Here is an 18721-nt window from a genome sequence, read left to right on the forward strand (position 1 = left end):
GCTCACATTTGCCAGGGGCTGAAATAGGTGCCATGAGATGATTTGCTGCCGCTGCTCCTGCTGCCACTGCTTCAGAAGCAATATGAAAGCATAGCAATCAGGATTAGGTCTGTCTGGGAATGACAGAAAACCCTAAATGACAGTAGCATTTTGTGATAGTTAATTGTATGGGTCAACTTGACCGGGATAAGGGATGCCCAGATAGCTGGTAAAACATTATTTCTGGGCATGTCTGTGAGGGTGTTCCTGGAAAAGGTTGGCATCTCAATTGAATAGGTTGAATAAGGAAAATTCCTCTCACCAGTATGGGTGAGCATTATCAAATCTGTCGAAAGTGGAGAAGGGGGAATTTGCTTCTGTCGGAGCTGGAGCATCCATTTTCTCTTGCTCTTCAGCATTGGCACTCCCAGTTCTCAGGTCTTCAGACATGAACCAGGACTTACACCTTTGGACTCAGATTGAATTCCCTACCAGCTTTCCTGATTCTCCAGCTTGAAGATGACAAATCATGACACTTCTTAGCCTCCATAATCATGAACCAATTTCTGTAATCTCTCTCTCTCTCTCTCTCTCTCTCTCTCTCTCTCTCTCTCTCTCTCTCATATATATATATATATATATATAGATGTATGTGTATTTGTGTATAGTCATCCCTCAGCATGTGTAGATTCAACTAACTTCAGATTAAAAACTTTGCAAAAAACTGCGTCTCCACTGAACATGTGTAGACATTTTTTCCTTCTCATTATGCCCTAAACAATACAGTTAGCAATTATTTACATAGCATTGACATTGTATTATGTATTACAAGTAATCTAAAGATGATTTAAAGTATATGGGAAAGGGTCCAGACTCAGTGGCTCATGCCTGTAATGCCAGCACTCTGGGAGGCCGAGGGGGTGGACCACCTGAGGTCAGAAGTTCAAGAACAGCCTGGCCAACACAGTGAAACCTCATCTCTATTAAAAATACAAAACTTAGCTGGGTGTGGTGGTGCATTCCTGTAGTCCCAGCCACTTGAGAGGCTGAGGCAGAAGAATCACTTTAACTCGGGAGATGGATGTTGCAGTGAGCCGAGATTGCGCCACTACATGCCAACCTGGACAATAAAACATCTCAAAAAAAAAGTTATATGAGAAGATGTAAATAGGATGTACATACGTTACATGCAAATGCTATGCCATTTTATATCAGGGACTTGAGCACCTACATATTTTCTTACCCACGGGAGGTCCAAAAACCAATCTCCTGTGGATACTAAGGGACAAATGTATATATCCCATAACCAAAAGGAAATGTATGTGTGTGTGCACACGTGTGAGTGTGCGTGTGTGTGTTTCCTATTGGTCTGTTTCTCCGGAGAACCCTGAATAATACACTTATGTAAGATAGAAATTATTTTTCTCTCTCGCAAAATGGAGGTACACAGTTCAGGACTAGCAAGGCAGCTCTGCAAAGTCATCAGAAACCTGGCTCTCTGAAGTTGTCTGTACTACCATCTCAAGAATGACCACTTTTCTCATGATGGCAGTTGGAGGCTTAGCCACTCACATCCACATTCCAAACTAGCTGGGGAAGTAAGGAATAAAAAAAGATGTGCTTCTGCTCTTCAAGACACACCAAACACTTCTGCTTTAAACTCATTGACCAAAACCTAGTCACATGGTTCAGTCACATGGGACATCGGAAAATGTGGCCTTTTAGTGGAAAATATGTTTGTCCTAAATAAAGTCAAGGTTCTATTAATATTATAGGAAGAAGGAATGAAGAGATTGTGCTAGGCACACAGTAGTCTTCAACAGAAATCAACAGACACATGAAGAATTTACAGTCATTCCTCCACAACACATATTTTTGTACATGAATAATGAGTTCGATATATTTTTAAACACTGTGCCTGTCCATATTGAGAAAAGATGGTAATTATTATGAAAGCTGCTCATTACTGTTTTGCACTTAAAGTCAGTCTGTATAGTTGAAGCCAGGCAAATAATTGAGGCAATCAACTTGTTTACAGTATTGAGAAGTAGGGCGTGGTGGCTCACACCTGTAATCCCAGCACTTTGGGAGGCCAAGGTAGGCGGATCACTTGAGTTCGGGAGTTCAAGACCAGCCTGACCAACATGGAGAAATCCTGTCTCCATTAAAAACACAAAATTAACCGGGTGTGGTGGAGCATGCCTGTAATCCCAGCTACTCAGGAGGCCGAGGCAGGAGAATCACTTGAATCTCAGAGGTGGAGGTTGTAGTGAGCCAAGATTGAGCCACTGCACTCCAGCCTGAAGGATGGAAGGATAGCAGAAGGATTATTTGTTGCAGAAGAATTACTTGTCTTTGGTGAACTCAGTGGAGAATTGAAAGTAAATTTGTTTAAACGATAGTAGAGTTTAGAATAGGCATAACAGAAGAATCATAAATAACCATGACTGAAATGTAAACTACAGCCAAATCTAAGCCTGCTCTTTGTCTAAGGATTGCATCCTTGAGGAAAAAGGGAACATCAGTTTCTTGATTTGGGTTTCTATTAAACCACATTATGAGTCACTAGGAGAACAAGTGGGTTCTATTTAAAGTAACAGGCATGGCCAAAGCAACATGACCATCATTTCAAAGCTACATTTTCCTGCATGAGCCTTCAAAAGTGGGGGGATGTCAGAGTTTTGCTGATTTTGAACCCCACTATCCCCAAATCCCACTTCTTCCCCAAATGCACAGAAATAAGATAGCCTTGGACTTTAATAACACTTTTTTCTTAAAAAAATTTTTGTAATGCCTGGGCACAATGGCTCATGTCCGTAGTCCCAGCACTTTGGGAGGCGGAGATGGGAGGATCACTTGAGGCCAGGAGGTAGAAGCTGCAGTGAGCTATGACTGTGCCACTGCCCTCCAGCCTGGCTGTCAGAGCAATCCTGCCAAAACACATTTTGAAAGGGTGATATAAGTAGATGGTAAACTTTCTTTCAAATTGTAGGAAAATAATGAAAATGAAGCCTTCCTCATATGCTGTTTAGCTTTAATCCCTCAATCCATTTGAGGTAAGTGGGATGTCTTGTTCTTTGTGATACAAATTATCGAAAATGTATTGAAATATTAAATAATTCTTTGCATTGTTTGGTTTTTAAGATTATGTGAGTACTGCCATAAAAACTTAGAGAGTATTTTCTCAATACCGGTTTTTCCTTTTTTCTGAGATGGAGTTTTGCTGTTGCTGCCTCCCATCTCAGCCTCCCAAAGTGCTGGAACTACAGACATGAGCCATTGTACGCAGCCAGTTAAAAAAACAAAATAAAATAAAAATTAGGAAAAAAGTGTTATTAAGGTCCAAGGCTATCTTATTTCTGTGCATTTGGGGGAAAAGCGGGATTTGGGGATAGCAGGGTTCAAAATCAGCAAAACTCTGACATTCCCCCCACTTTTGAAGGCTCATGCAGGGAAATGTAGCTTTGAAATGATGGTCATGTTGCTTTGGCCATGCCTGTTACTTTAAATAGAACCCACTTGTTCTCCTAGTGACTCATAATATGGTTTAATAAAAACCCAAATCAAGAAACTGATGCTCCCTCCTTCCTCAAGGATGCAATCCTTAGACAAAGAGCAGGCTTAGATTTGGCTGTAGTTTACATTTCAGTCATGGTTATTTATGATTCTTCTGTTATGCCTATTCCAAACTCTACTATCGTTTAAACAAATTTACTTTCAATTCTCCACTGAGTTCATCAAAGACAAATAATCCTTCTGCAACTGGCAGGGCTGATGATTAAGCCACCCTGGGCAATTAAGCGTATCCCAAGGTTCAGCTGGTATGTTGTAGTTTACATTCATTACAGCCATTTAGCAAGGTTCGACAGCTTTTTATGCCCCTGCTCTGAAGGAGGATTTGTATCCTTCATTAGCATTCTTGCATTCGGCTAGGATGTTGTGGCATATACCACTGTCAGGCTGAGTCCCAGCATTACGAGATCAGGGCTGCAAATTTCACCCTTCTGCCACTAGTGGAACCCTCTGTAACCAGCGGTGGCAGCTTTTAAAGGGAAAGTTGGAGTGTGTACCAATAAGAAAGTATAAACAACCAGGGTTGATTACCATGGTTATTCAATTTGAAATTGGGAATTCAGTTTTGAATCAGGACCAAATGGGTACAAAATGGGTACAAAAGAACTTAATTCAGGATCTCCAATGTTGTGTCTTTAAAAAAAAAAAAAAGAGGCTCCAAATATTGTAGGAATATGGCATATCAGTTAAATATTGCTGCCTAATAAACATCGTCAAAAGAAATCTCAGCAGCATTCAACAATAAGAATCTCAACAGCTTGCAGATCTTTGGGTGGGCTCAGCAGTATAGGTGACTAAAACTGGGCTCACTCACAGATCTGGGCATCAACCAGTCCAGCCTGGGCTCAGCCAAGATGACTGATCTCTTCTTCACATGACTCTCAACCTCTTAGTACTGGCTGGTTATCCTGGCCATGTTCTTCTGATGATAATGATAGAGGCAAAAGAGCAAGACTTCACAAGTGCTGTCCCAGCTCTTCCTTTGTTATCTGCTGATATTCCACCAGCCAAAACAAGTCAGGTGTGCAAAAGTACATCCCCTCTTTGTAAAGTTGCACGACAAAGGATACAGATTTAGAAAAGGATAAAAAATTTAATGTAGTCTGCTAGATAGGACAAAGAGACTTGAAAATATTCACCTGATTCACCCATTTATGCCTGAGGTTGCAATTTTTTGAATTTGAAAAATCAGACCTTGGCAATGACCTTGAGCAGTAGGATATAAATAATTCCCACATGCTTAGCGTTCCAATAACAGAACATTAGGCATAAATAGGTGAAGAATAAAGAAAGAAAATGAGTTAATGAACAATTAGGACCTTCATTGAAAAAGTTGCTAAGATTGCCGGCTATGTTCAATACCCCATCCTGAAATAGTACAGCTGAAACTGAATTTAGGGTCCTCTAGATCATTGGTTCTTAGCCTTTGTGAAGTCTGTATTCTTTAAATATATGCATAAACATACATTTTACAAGCATTCTATGGACTCTCTGAAAGCCATCTGTGAGTCCCTTGGAAATCCATAAACCTACTGTTACAGGTGGAGAAGCTGAGTTACATTATGATTTATGTTCAGAGAGATCTTTCAGCTAGTGTGAAACTGTATTTAGTTTAATTTGGTGTTGTATCAAAGTGAATATAAGCCAGACAATAGTTCACTGCTTAAGAACCTCCTAAAGCATTCTTTCACACAGTGTAAAGCCCGTACTCCTTATTATGGCCTTCAAGGCTCTCCAAGGCCTGACCCCTGCCCACCTTCACAAGCTTGCTTTCCCTCTTGCATCAGCATCCGGCCAGACAGACTTCTGTGCTGTTTCTTGCACTTGCCAAGTTTGGGGCCTGTTCAATTGCTATTCCCTCTGCCTGGAATGTTCCTTTCCTGCTGATTCACACTTCTCTCTCCTTTGCTTCATTTAGGATTCTGTACAAATAAAGGCCTTCTCTGAACATCACATTTAAAATGCCACCTCTCAATCACTCTTGTCTTATTTATCATTTGAGCCATATGTTCTTTTTTCTCTACCCCTGTGGAGGATACAACTACCTGAGCATAGGGACTTGATTTATTTGTTCCTCCACATAGCCCCAGCATCTAGCACCAACACTGAAACAGAGCAGTCACTTGAGTATGTCTTAAGTGAGTAAGTTGATATGTTACACTATAAGATATATATCCACAGAGAAACCCAGATATACCAGAATACATTCTACAACCAAATTGTAAGAGATTTCACACAGCTCAGTCTTGCAAAGAAAGTAGAACCCTTCTACTAGCTTTCTGAATGGTTTTCATTTAAGAATCTCAATGTTTAACTTCAAATAATAACAATTCATCAAATCAAATAATTAGTCATAGCTAATTAGCCCTACCAAGGATTTTGTAGGGTTTTTATTACTAAGTAATAGATCCATTGGTGCAGGTGGGGATGTTGTTTGAAATAAAGCTTTCTAGCAAAAACTTGTAATTGACTGGTCAATGGGTATGTTTATTTCTTTACAGGTGGGCACCGTAACATAAGGCTTAGTTTCTTGGTGAGCAGCTTTCTTCCGTATAACCAGCCTAAGATTTGGAGCATCTTATAAAACACTGAATGGATGATGAGTTGGCTGTGAGGAGGTTATAAGCTGTCCTAAGCAGTGATTTATGGAGACTCTGATTTCAGAGGTTAACAAAGATTTGCTTTAGGTTTATGTGCCGTTTTCCAAAGTCATTCTGAACTGACAGATAAATGTGTAGCCCTCTTTGCTGGTGCCTTTTATGGGTAGGTGCAGCTGGATGAAAATCAGCCACAAAAGAGATCCCAGTGTTATCATTAATGATGACTGTGTAACAGATGTTGTCTACATATTAGGGAAGGCTGCTTAATTTGCCTCTTGCAAACATGAAGCCTCTTAAAACTATTATGTACTAAACATTGTCTGGAAATTTTCATTCTTTTGTAACACAATCCTCCTTTAGTAAGAACAGCAGTTTGGAATTAAAAGAATAAAAGAAAGAATCAAATGAAGGAATACTATGTGCCTTACATTTGTGTTCATCATGATTACGGTGAAGAGACAAAAATTTTTTTTAAAAAAGACATTATGGTATTGCCAAGGGAAAATACACATATTAAAGACAAAAGTCTAAATGAATAGATACCGAGCAAGCGATGAGAAATTAGGGCGGAGATGGGCTTTTGCCTCCTGTCATTTACAAGCAAGCATCCCCATCAACTTACTGCCTAGGAAGAACAGAGTAGGTGACAAAGAGTTAGAGATCTTGCCCATAATGGTAGGAAAGTGTTTTCATTCCACTCACCATCTGGTCAGCTCAGCCTATTTTTCAGGCAAAAGTTTAGATGTTTGTTAGGTACATTAAGACCCAATTCTCTACAAAGCCCACCACACACACACACACACACACACACACACACACACACAGAGTTGTGATAGTCCTATACCATTTTTCTCTACCTTTTCATCTCTCTAAAAATATGCATGAATTTCATTTTCATTTTAGAGAGACTTTAGGGAGTTTATCATGCACATGATAACACAAATGGCTTTCACCTTTTTCTCAGTAAATAAGAGAAGGCTTTCATAATACCATAAAAAGAAGGTTGTGTATGGGAGAGTTGTACATTGGTATAATTACTTTGGAAAGAAATTTGGCAATTTTTTCAAGACTTAAAACGACTTCAAACACTGTGCCCCAAAACTTCACTTTGGAGAACCTGCTCTTAAAAAGTTCAAAATAATAAAATGGCACATCATAAACATACATTTTATAATAGCAAAAATGGCATTTTATAATAGTAAAATGGAGGCAAACTCAAATTCTTACATTAGGTTATATTTAAACAAATTATAAGTTAACCTAACAAAATAATTTTAGCCATTAAAATTATAGATATGAATCCCTCATAACATGAAGACATTTGTGCTATATATTAAATTTTTGAAAGGAATGAAAAATTGCACGTAGATAATTTGTATCCCTGTAAAATATGAATATGAAAAAAAAATCTGTAGGGAAATATGCCATTAAGATAAATATTTTTGTAAAGAAAAGAAAAAGAAAAAGGCGGCTATAGAATGAAAGCATGCTTTATCCGAGGAGAAATTGTTTCCCTCAGTAAGCACCAGCTAGTATATTTTAGAAGTGGTTTCCTGCATATCAAACTACTTTACTAAGTGCTTATCATTACTTGAAATTCTCCTCTCCCAACCATATTTTCGGATTATTCTTTAGATTATCAGTATAAATAAAAAGGTAAATGTTTGCATCAGCACTCATTTTAACACTAAAATGGCAAGTTTGTTTCTTCTCTTGATTTAGAGGGCCAAGGTGTAGAAGTCTTTCCATTCTATTCCCAAGGAACCTCCAGATTCTCAGAACAAAGAAAGTATGGGAGAACTGAAGCAATAAAATGTCCTGCAATGTTTCATGTAAATTAATTCCCCAACACAGTGATTTCAGGGTGTGTCATTGCAATATATACTCAATAAACACCTTTTCACTTTGGAATCCTTCCTGTATTCTAAGTGGAGAGAGGTTGGTTGACCTAAAAGATTAATAAAGACCTCCAGAACTGCTTGAACTTTTGGGGCCAGTACAAAATACCTGGGGTCCACGGGTCCCAGGCATTATCACTGGCTGCCAAGGAGTACCACAAGTTGGGGTCAGGGAATATCTGTGAACTTACAGATATCCAGCTTCAAAGTCAAATGTAACCTTCCAAAAATTTTTAAAAATTGTTGTCAATGCCATATTGCTCATGTACTGTAAAATAATTTACCTGAGGTATACCTTTATTTTATAATTAATCCCTGCCACAATGAGAAGAGAAATCCCTAGTTTAAAACAAAACCTTTGTGCCACCAGTATACCAAGCTGAATGTAAAGACTATCCAGGATGAGCGGAGGAAAACTGCCTCTGCTCTACGCCCAGCATAGGCCTGGATTTTGGTTGTTTCAAAAGCATCAGATGTATTCCCTGCCCTCAAAGACTTCCGAATCTTGTAGAGGGACACACATGTGGGTAACTGATGCAGCAAATGGTCTCTACTTAGCAGGCAATAGACAGAAACTGGTGTCTATTTCTCTAGCCTCTGCTTCCAATTTGGCCACATCAGTTCCAATGTTCTAGTCCTCATCTTAGGCCTATCAGACAACTTCTCCTCTAGCGGCTTTTGGTTATTAAATTCAGTCCATAGAATTCCATTGAAATATCCTTTCCTCCCGTCCCCAGTGTGAGCTTCAGCAGAGACCCCGACTGTATGGAGTATAGGGGAATGGAATACTCAGGGTTGGAAAAGGATGTTGGGATGAGGAGAGAAGGATGAATCTTGTCTCCTTCCTCAGCTGGCAGCAGTTGGCATTCTCTCTCCCCTGAAGTCATTGCCGCCCTGGCTGAGAGTGCCTGGCGCTGAGGCCCCCAAAAAGGCAGGCTCGATGTATCAGCTCTCCTGGGATACATGGATAATTTGGGGAAGATCCAGCAGCAGTACCTCCTAACATTCCCTGACGTGGGAGAACCACCTTGCTAAGAACTGTCATCACTCTCCCTTCTTGCACGCCCTCTCTCTATTGGAGTCCTATGCAAGGCCCCTCTGAACCCTCAGCACTCCCACTCCCCCACAGGGAGGAAGAGGATAGCTCAACCCTGCTAACCTTCCCCTTCTCCAAAGCCCACTCTCCCCTACCAGAGTCCTCCCGATGAAGAGATGAGAGGTACGCTGCTTGTAGGAGTGTTTGTTGAGCTATTTCTGCCACCTCTTGGGTTACATGTGGAGGGGAGTTTCTGGCTTTAGTTGTTAGCTGCTTTCTTAAAATTATAACATCGGTTCCCAACCTTGGTTGCTCATTAGAATCATTTTGGGGAGTTTTTAAAACTACCAATGCCTGGGCTGGCCCACCCCATGCCAGTGATTGCAGTCTTGGGGGATGGGCCTAGAAGATGGATAATTTTTCAAGAAAGGTGGTTTGAATCCGCAGTCAGGACCCAGAGCAACTACAGTATAAATATTTAGAGCAGAGGTTCTCAGCATTAGCTGCACATTGGATTAACCAGAGGGTTTTGAAAGTGTACATGCTATAGCTGGGCATGGTGGCGTGTGCCTGTAATCCCAGCTACTCAGGAGGCTGAGGCAGGAGAATTGCCTGAACCCAGGAGGCGGAGGTTGCGGTGAGCTGAGATCGCGCCATTGCACTCCAGCCTGGGCAACAAGAGCGAAACTCCGTCTCAAAAAAAAAAAAAAAAAAGAAAGTGTACATGCTGGGTTCTCCTCCAGAGATTCTGACGTCATTGGCTGAGCGCTACCACTGCTGTGGGAGCTCCTGTTTTCTGTAGCTGACATCACAGAATCCCAGAAGAAGTCTCCAGGGAGGAGAGGATCTTCAAGCCACAGAGGGCACCTAGGCCTGGCGTACCTCAGCAGCTCTGTACAACCTGAGTTTCAGCTCCAGGAGCTTCTCCAACAATCCTCTTTCACCTTTATGCCCACCTTCTGCCCACCCAGCTGCTTCAGTCATACACTGGTCTGAAAAATAACTCTTTACATCAAACTGCCTGGTAAGGCTTTTAGCTTATTGTGATAAGGAAGATTAAAAATACAGGCTGTACTAATAAAAAGAAATTTTATGTCATCCTTGGTTTACCTTAACACAAGTTAAGAACTGTCTTGGGACATCATGGGTCTAGTCTACCTATAGCTGCACACGTGCTACCTTCGCAAACACTCAGAAATGATACTGAACTATGGTCTGAGTTTTCCAATATTATCTTTTTTTTTTCAGCTTACTCTAAAGCAAACCCACTTAACAACTTTTCTGGAGGTTTCCAGTGGCAAATTATAAAGAAAATCTAAAAAGGTGCTGGATGGGAGTCAAGCTTGTGAATGCCTTTCATCTTTCCTTCTCTTCTTTTATTTAAATTTTGTTCAACCTCCAAAACTCCCCTTCACCTTCTTCTTGTAACCATTCCTGACATCTCTTGCTTATGAATTCCTATTGCTATTAAATTCAAAACCTCCAACATTAATATACATATTTTGTGTATGTGTCTGTATTTTTCTACATACATGAAACAGAATGTTAAGCAGGAACTTCTTCGTTGCACTAGAATCAATGGCTGGAGAAAACAGATTCTAAGTCTCAGGCTAGGCTACATCAGGATACCTTGGGTCTCTCACAAGCCATCAGGTGCTCATGCAAAGGTCAGAGGCCTCAGCAAGACTTCTGGAAGATCTGGAGAGGAACATTCCGACATTGGCAAAGTGACTTCTCATCTGACAGACTCATCTGCTTTGGTCATAGAATCAGCACTTCTCAGGCAATGTGAGAATGTGATCTAGGAGAGCAGTGGCCTCAGGGTGAAGGGCCCAGTACTGGGGGATAGGGAGAGGAAAGTGGAATTCAACAGCTATGGACCCTGAGTTGTTGAAAACACAGTCAGAATCCTCCCAGAAAAAACTCTGCAGTGGCCTTTTGACGCAGAGGGCCTTTAAGAGCAAAACCCAGTCATTCAGACTATAGACGAGTAAGAACAGGAGTGACAGCATTTATGTCCCCCGCAAAACAAATTTTCATCTCCATAATGTGCAACTGTAGCCTAAAGATGCCAAAGACGTCTCTCCTTCAAGGAAAGAGTGAAGAAATGAAGTAGCTTACACGTTCCAGGCAAGATGCTAAGGATTTTCACAAATGTCATCACACTTAATTTCCACATCAATCGTTTTAGCATAAATATTAACATTCCTGTTTTCACAGCCAAAGAAACAAAGGCTCAGAAAAGTTAAATAATTTGCTGACAGCAGAGATGGGATTTGAACCGAGATCTGACCCTACATCCCTTAAGCCCACTTCAACTCCCCATTTCCTTTGGGGGGCCTCGAGTTACTCCTTTTATTCTTTCTAAAGTTTCAGGTAAAATACATATCCACAGTGTCTCCCATCCTTGTCCAGGTTACCGGGAGAGACCCAGGGCAGTGATACCTTGAATTTCCTAGCGTTGGACAGCAGGCGTGGAGGGGCACATCGTCTGCATTTCATCCTGGCAAAAGGACAGCAGGCCAAGAATAAAGGACACTAGTGAACAGGAAAGTTGGGGATATTAGCAAATGTGTCCATTTGGGTGATGCCATTATTTTTGTTGTCATGCTGTTACCCAGTTTAAAAACAAACTTTATTATGAAAATTTTCAACCACTCAAAAGAATGTATAACAAAACTCCAAACACTCATTATGCAATTCTCCAGTTACCTAGATGCTGCCACATTTGCTTCATCTTTCCCTTTTTCTTGCTGAACTGTTTTAAAGCAAATCCCAGACATGTCATTTCGCCTCTCCGTGATATAATAGACATCTCTAAAAAAATACAAATATTTTGTTATGTAATCACAATGCCATTATTAGACCTCAAAAAAAGGTATAATACTTGACAGGTCTGAGACTCAGGTGAGGTAAGCAAGGCACCTAGGGCATGAAACTGAAGGAAGCATTGCTCCCTCGGCTATGCCAATGCAGGGTCAGTGCCGCCTTAAACTTTGTACCACAAGGCACCTCATGTGCCTCACCCCAGTTCTGTTATGTGGTACTCCGTCCATAATTATATTTCCCCTATTGTTTCAAAATTTCCTTTCTACACTTTGTTGTTCAAATCAGGATTCAAGAAAGAGCCAACTCTTCCTTATGGTTGCCATGTATCTATGCCTTTCATTTAGGACAATCTTCACCCCCTTCCTTTCCAGATACTGATTTTTTGCAGATACTGGGTCACATTCTGCATTTGTTTCTTTACTGATACTTTTTTTTGAACTGATTTCTCTCTTCTCTGTATTTCCTATGAGCCTGCAGTATACAGTGCTAGAAATACATTCAACTAATTATATACCTATTTTTTAGAAAACATTTACTTCATCTATGGTTTTTTTATTTATTGGTATAAAATTACCCACAGCAATGTTTCCTAATTCATGTTCTCTGCATCTGTAATTATATACCTTTTCTCATTTGCAACAGATCTCTGTTTTATAACCACACTTCTATTTTATTAACATTTCAAAGAATCAGCTTTGAATTTCATTGAACTACTCTTCTGGGTTCTTTAATCTTTTTTATTTTTTATTTATTTATTTTTTGAGATGGAGTCTCGCTCTGATGCCCAGGCTGGAGTGCAATGGCACCATCTCAGCTCACTGCAGCCTTCACCTCCAGGGTTCAAGCAATTCTCCTGCCTCAGCCTCTTGAATAGCTAGGATTACAGGTACATGGCTAATTTTTGTATTTTTGTAGAGATGGGGTTTCACAATGTCAGTCAGGCTAGTCATGAACTCCTGACCTCAGGTGATCCACCCACCTTGGCGTCCCAAAGTGCTGGGATTACAGGCATGAGCCACTGTGCCCGGCCCTTTTTAAATTTTTAATTATGTTCATCATTTCCTTTTCTCTGTTTTGCTGCCTGACACCTCACAGAAGTATGGACAGGTTGGCCAGGCTCCCTCCAGTTCTAACCAGAAGTAGCTTTGCCCAGGACTCTCTGAACAGGTGCACTCATTCTGTAGTAGGCCTTCATAGGAATAACTTGAGATACAGTTTCTTCTTTTGCTCAATTTCACTTGTCTTCCACTTTTCAAGGATTCATCATTGTTTCAGTTACTGCATACAAACTATTTCAAACTTGACGGCTTAAAACAATAACAATTTTTTTTTGCTCAGGAATCTGCAATGATGTGAAGTTGGACAGAAACAGGTCATCTCTGCTCCATGTGGCATCACCTGGGAAAGTGTTACTGACTACTGGGGATCTGCTCTTAGATGGTTCATTCACATGGTTGGTAGCATGGTAGAGGTTATCAGTTAAGAGTTCAACTGGAGCTGTGGGCCAGGGATCTTGGGTCCTCTCCACAGGCTGTCTGGGCTTCCTCACAGCATGGAGGCTCTGTTCGCTCCAAGGGAACAAGGCAGAAGTGTGTGACATTTTTATGACCTCTTAGACATAAATAACATCCATTATACTATCTCTATTGGTTGACTCACAGAAATCTATCCAGGTTAAGTGGATAGGAGGAACGTCAAGATTACACTGTAGCACACAGGAAGGGAGATATTATAGCCAATGCAATCTGCCACTCATTACCGCTGATATTTTTCTCTTTGCCACTACCATTGTGACTTTACATTAAATAAAACTTGCAGCTATTTCTGGGAGCAGGAGCATGTATTGATCAGTAATTTCATGTTATTTTCTCTTTCTGATTGGAACTTTTCAAACAACTTATAATCATTTATTAATGCTCATTAATGAGCTATTAGGTGGGATTTTTTGAGGCTTGGCTAGGTAGGTCTCAGACCTTACTCCCTTAAGCACTATGGATTAACACTTTCTTCTCAAAGACGAGTAAGGTCTCTTTTGTGGCTGACACATGGGTTTTCTTTCCAATGGAGAAGAATGGAGAAGCAGCCCAGAAGTTTAGAGTCAAAGACACAAAGATTATCTTTCTGCCATGAATGTTCAGAAACACAGTTTGAGCCTGCACAGCTGAGCAGCAAGGAACACAGTAACTGTGTTTGTCCATAGGGAATAGGCAGTCATTTTCCTTCATCTTCCTGCTGATAAGTCTCTGTGGGCCCCTCCCCCAGGCCCATTTTCCACACTTCACCCTGCTCTGCTCTGTGCCTGGGGAGTCTGACCTCTCTGTGCCATATGCTCTGAGCCACCACCCCCAGCCTGGATGTCATAAATTTTCATACCTTCTGTTTACTTTTTAGTACTTACAGAGATAAAAGTTTATAAACTCAAAAATGCTGATCTTTTTCTTTGTGATTATTTTCATTAGTTTTATGCTTAGAAAGTTTCTCCTCTTCTAGAGATTGGTTAAATATTCATCAAAAATTTTTCCAAATATTATTACTTTTTTTACATTGAATCCTAGATGTATATAAAATTTACACAAAATGTTTTTGTTTATTTATTTTTGAGACAGAGTCTCACTCTGTCACTCAGGCTGGAGTGCGGTGGCACAATCTCGGCTCACTGCAACCTCCACCTCTCAGGTTCAAGTGATTCTCCTCCAGAGAATCCTGAGTAGCTGGGATTACAGGTGCACACCATCACGCCAGGCTAATTTCTGTATTTTTAGTAGAGACAGGGTTTCACCATGTGGTCAAGCTGGTCTTGAACTCCTGACCTTGTGATCCCCCTGCCTCAGTCTCCCAAAGTGCTGACATTACAGGAATGAGTCACCGCACCCGGCCCATTGGATGTTTTTTTATTTCATAGGTTTTTGGGGAACAGGTGGTATTTGCTTATATGAATAAGTTCTTTAGGGATTTTGGTGCACCCATCACCCGAGAAGTATACACTGTATCCAATCCCTCACCCCATTCCCACACTTTCACCTGAACCCCTAAAGTCCACTGCATTATTCTTATAAAATTTACATAAAATTTTGGCAGAGAAGGAAAAACTATGCTTTTCACCAAATAGCTTGCCAACTTTCTCAAAACATTTATTAAATTACTTGTCTTTTACCTATTGATCTGTGATGCTTCTCTAATCAAATCTGTTTGGAGGCTATCTATTCTGCTACATTTATTTGGTTCTTTTTATACCTTAATCACCCTGATTTAAATACTATAGCTTTAATGCATGCTTTCACATGTTATTTAATAAGTGATCTCCCATCACTGCCTTTAAAATATCTGCCTTTTCTCTTTCTCAGGTGAACTTTAGAATTATTTTCTAAAAGTCCTCAAAAACAAACCTTAAACTGTATTAAGTAAGTTATCTAATTTGAGAAGAATTGGGTCCCATTACCCAATTTAGCCATCCTTCCCAGAAACACAAGTATCTTCATTTACTGGAGGTTTCTTTCATATCTTTTTTATTGCTGAGATTTCTTACTAAGATTCGGTTTATTTTTTAAATGAAGTGTGCTAATCCTGTTAACTATAATATTTTCAAATTAGATGTTATATGAATTGTCTTCAGGTGCAATGATCAGTTAATTTATTTTCCTGGCTGTTATGCATGTGTGTATTTCCATATTAATTTCAATTATACCACCTCTAATTACTTCCTTTAGGTTCTATCTATACAGGCAAACTATAATGAAGAAACAAACTCAAGACCAAAATAAAAATTACATGGATATTTCAGATAAAAGGGAAAGAAAGAAGAGAGCTGCTTGTTTGAATTAGATCCTTGGTACAGGTCTTACATTAACTTTCCCTAAATAGACAAAGCACATTAAAACAAACTACTTAACTTTGTACTTTTAACTCCAGAAAATATTAGAAAGTTATATTAGAAAGTTTTCCAAATGCAGAACACTTTGCAGAAGACGACATGAGATTAATAAAAATAATGCAATCAATGTGCCACCTAAGAGAAAATATTTTGTAGGTAACATTAGTTCTCAATCCTGAATGTTTGTAAGTTTACATAACTCAACATACGTGAAACTTAATCGCCACGGACATTCTCCCATATGTCTCTCAGTCTACATTTGAATTTTCTACTTGGAGTCTCAGAAAATTGCAATTCTTTCCTGATTAAGTAGTTGAGTGTGGTCAGTGATTTTTTAAGTTTTTCAACTATTTGCTTAAGTTCCACTTCAGGCACACTGTGATCAACCTCTGAATCAACTTTCCCATTTTCCTGCAGCAAATGCTTTCTGAAGGATGCTCATGAGGTCTCCATCACATCTGCTTCAGAGAGCACTGAACATCAAGCTATCTGACCTAAGTTCTGGAGAGCTGGACACTGCTTGATAGGTAGGAGTCCAATAATATATTTTTCATCCAGGAGACTAAGTAATTCTTTTGAAGAATTTTAAAGAGGCCAAGCCACACAGGGATCCTTGTGACAGCTTAATTGACAAGCAGCTCCCTACCAGATTGAAATTCTAAATCATCTTTCAGCATTTGTCATATTGATCAATACCATTTTGAATATCTGTGACTAGTTTTCTGAATTTCACCTTCACAAAATTCTGTCCATGAGGAATTCTTTTTCTTTCCCTTAACTTCAACCCACAGTCCCTTCCCCCTCCAGTAATATTTAATTTTTTTTCAATAATAACAGTGTTTTGGCAATTGGTTGCTTTTTTAAAGTACACATTATAGATCAAAGAATAGAGTACATATGTTTTCTTACAGCCAGGAAACAGATAATCTATTATCATAACTTGGAGTACATTGACAGACTCTTGTCTATGCTGCATAAATTTTTGAGAAAAAACTAGAGATATTAAATATTCAAAGAGGTAAAAATAAGAATCTTCCATGTAATTGCAGGAATCTTAAGGACAGAAAGGACTACAGGTCCTCTTTGAGGACTACAACTTTCCAGATATTATAACCACAGTTAATTTATAAACAATTTCAGAATTAAAAACATCTTGGGAGCCAGGCATGGTGGCTCACGCCTGTAATCCCAGCACTTTGGAAGGCTGAGGCAGGTGGATCACTTGAGGTCAGGAGTTCGAGAAGAGCCTGGCCAACATAGTGAAACCCTGTCTTTACTAAAAATGCAAAAATTAGCCAGGTGAGGTGGCACATGCCTGTAATTTCAGCTACTTGGGAGGCTGAAGCGGGAGAATCGCTTGAGTCTGGGAGGCAGAGGTTGCAGTGAGCCAAGATCGTACCACTGCACTCCAGCCTGGACAACACTGCAAGACTCCGTCTCAAAAACAAAAACAAAAACACATCTTCTTAGGGTCTCATCATCAAAATCATCAAGATTCACAAACATGTGTGCTATAGTGTTTCCTATGTGTCAGCCCCTGTGATTAATATTCACATGGATTCACTCATTTAAGCCGTATTTTTATTCTCTTAGGAAGACGCTATTATTATTTTACTTTGTAGATGAGGAGAAGGTTAAGCTATTTCCTGTAGGAAGTGGCAGCTGAGATATAAGCCCAGAATGGATCCCTGAGCACTCGGTCTTCATCACTCACTATACTATCCTGCTTTCCATCCTTGAGCTTCAGCCAGGAATCAGTCATTGAATCTCCTTTTCCTCCACCACCTCTATTCAATTACTTATTGAGTCCCATTGATTCTAACTTGGCTCTCAAAACTGCCCATGCATGGCTCTCAAATTTCCATCCTCTCCATGACTGAGCTTGCACCAGCACACATCATCTTTCTCTTCCAAGACATCTACTGCCTCCCACCTCAGTCTCCCTCCATTCTAATCAACCCTCTGCACTGGCAAGAGCAAGAACCAAACCAGACCAGGTTCCCCTTTCCAAAAGCAGAGATGTGACCATGCCATTCGCCACTAGTGGCAGGATAAAATTTCAAGTTTCAATCCTGCCAAAGACTGCTCAAAGTTCTTAATGTTCAGGTTACAACCCACCTGAACCCACCATTCCTTCCCATGAGCCCTATGTCCAGTAATCCAGGATTACCCCAAATTACCAACACAAACCAGGGACTTTCCTGCCCCTGCATCTTTGCTCCAATTCTTCCTTCTATTGAAATGTCCTCTCTGACACTAACAAATAGAAAAACATTCCACGCTTATGGATAGGAAGAATCAACATCATTAAAAAGAAATTTATAGACTCAATGCTATTCCCATTAAACTACCATTGACATTCTTCACAGAATTAGGAAAAAACTATTTTAAAATTCATATGGAAGCAAAAAAGAGCCCAAGTAGCTAAGACAATCCTAAGCAAAAAGAACAAAGCTGGATGCATCATGCTACCTGACTTCAAATTATACTACAAGGCTACAGTAACCAAAACAACACAATTCTGGTACAAAAATGGACACATAGACCAATGGAACAGAATAGAGAACTCAGAAACAAAACCACATGCCTTCAACCATCTGATCTTTGACAAACCTGACAAAAACAAGCAATGGGGAAAGGATTCCCTATTCAATATATGGTGCTGAGAGAACTGGCTAGCCATATACAGAAAATTGAAACTGGACTCCTTCATTACACCACATACAAAAATTAACTCAAGATGTATTAAAGACTTAAATTAAAACCCAAAAACTATAGAAACCTTAAAAGGCAACCTAGGCAATACCCTTCTAGACATAGAAATGGGCAAAGATTTCATTATGAAAACACCAAAAGTAATTGCAACAAAAGCAATAATTGATGAATGGCATCTAAATAAATTAAAAACCTCATGCACAGCAAAAGAAAACTATCA

This window comes from Saimiri boliviensis, chromosome 9, assembly GCF_048565385.1.
Source record: "Saimiri boliviensis isolate mSaiBol1 chromosome 9, mSaiBol1.pri, whole genome shotgun sequence".
NCBI classification, from domain to species: domain Eukaryota; kingdom Metazoa; phylum Chordata; class Mammalia; order Primates; family Cebidae; genus Saimiri; species Saimiri boliviensis.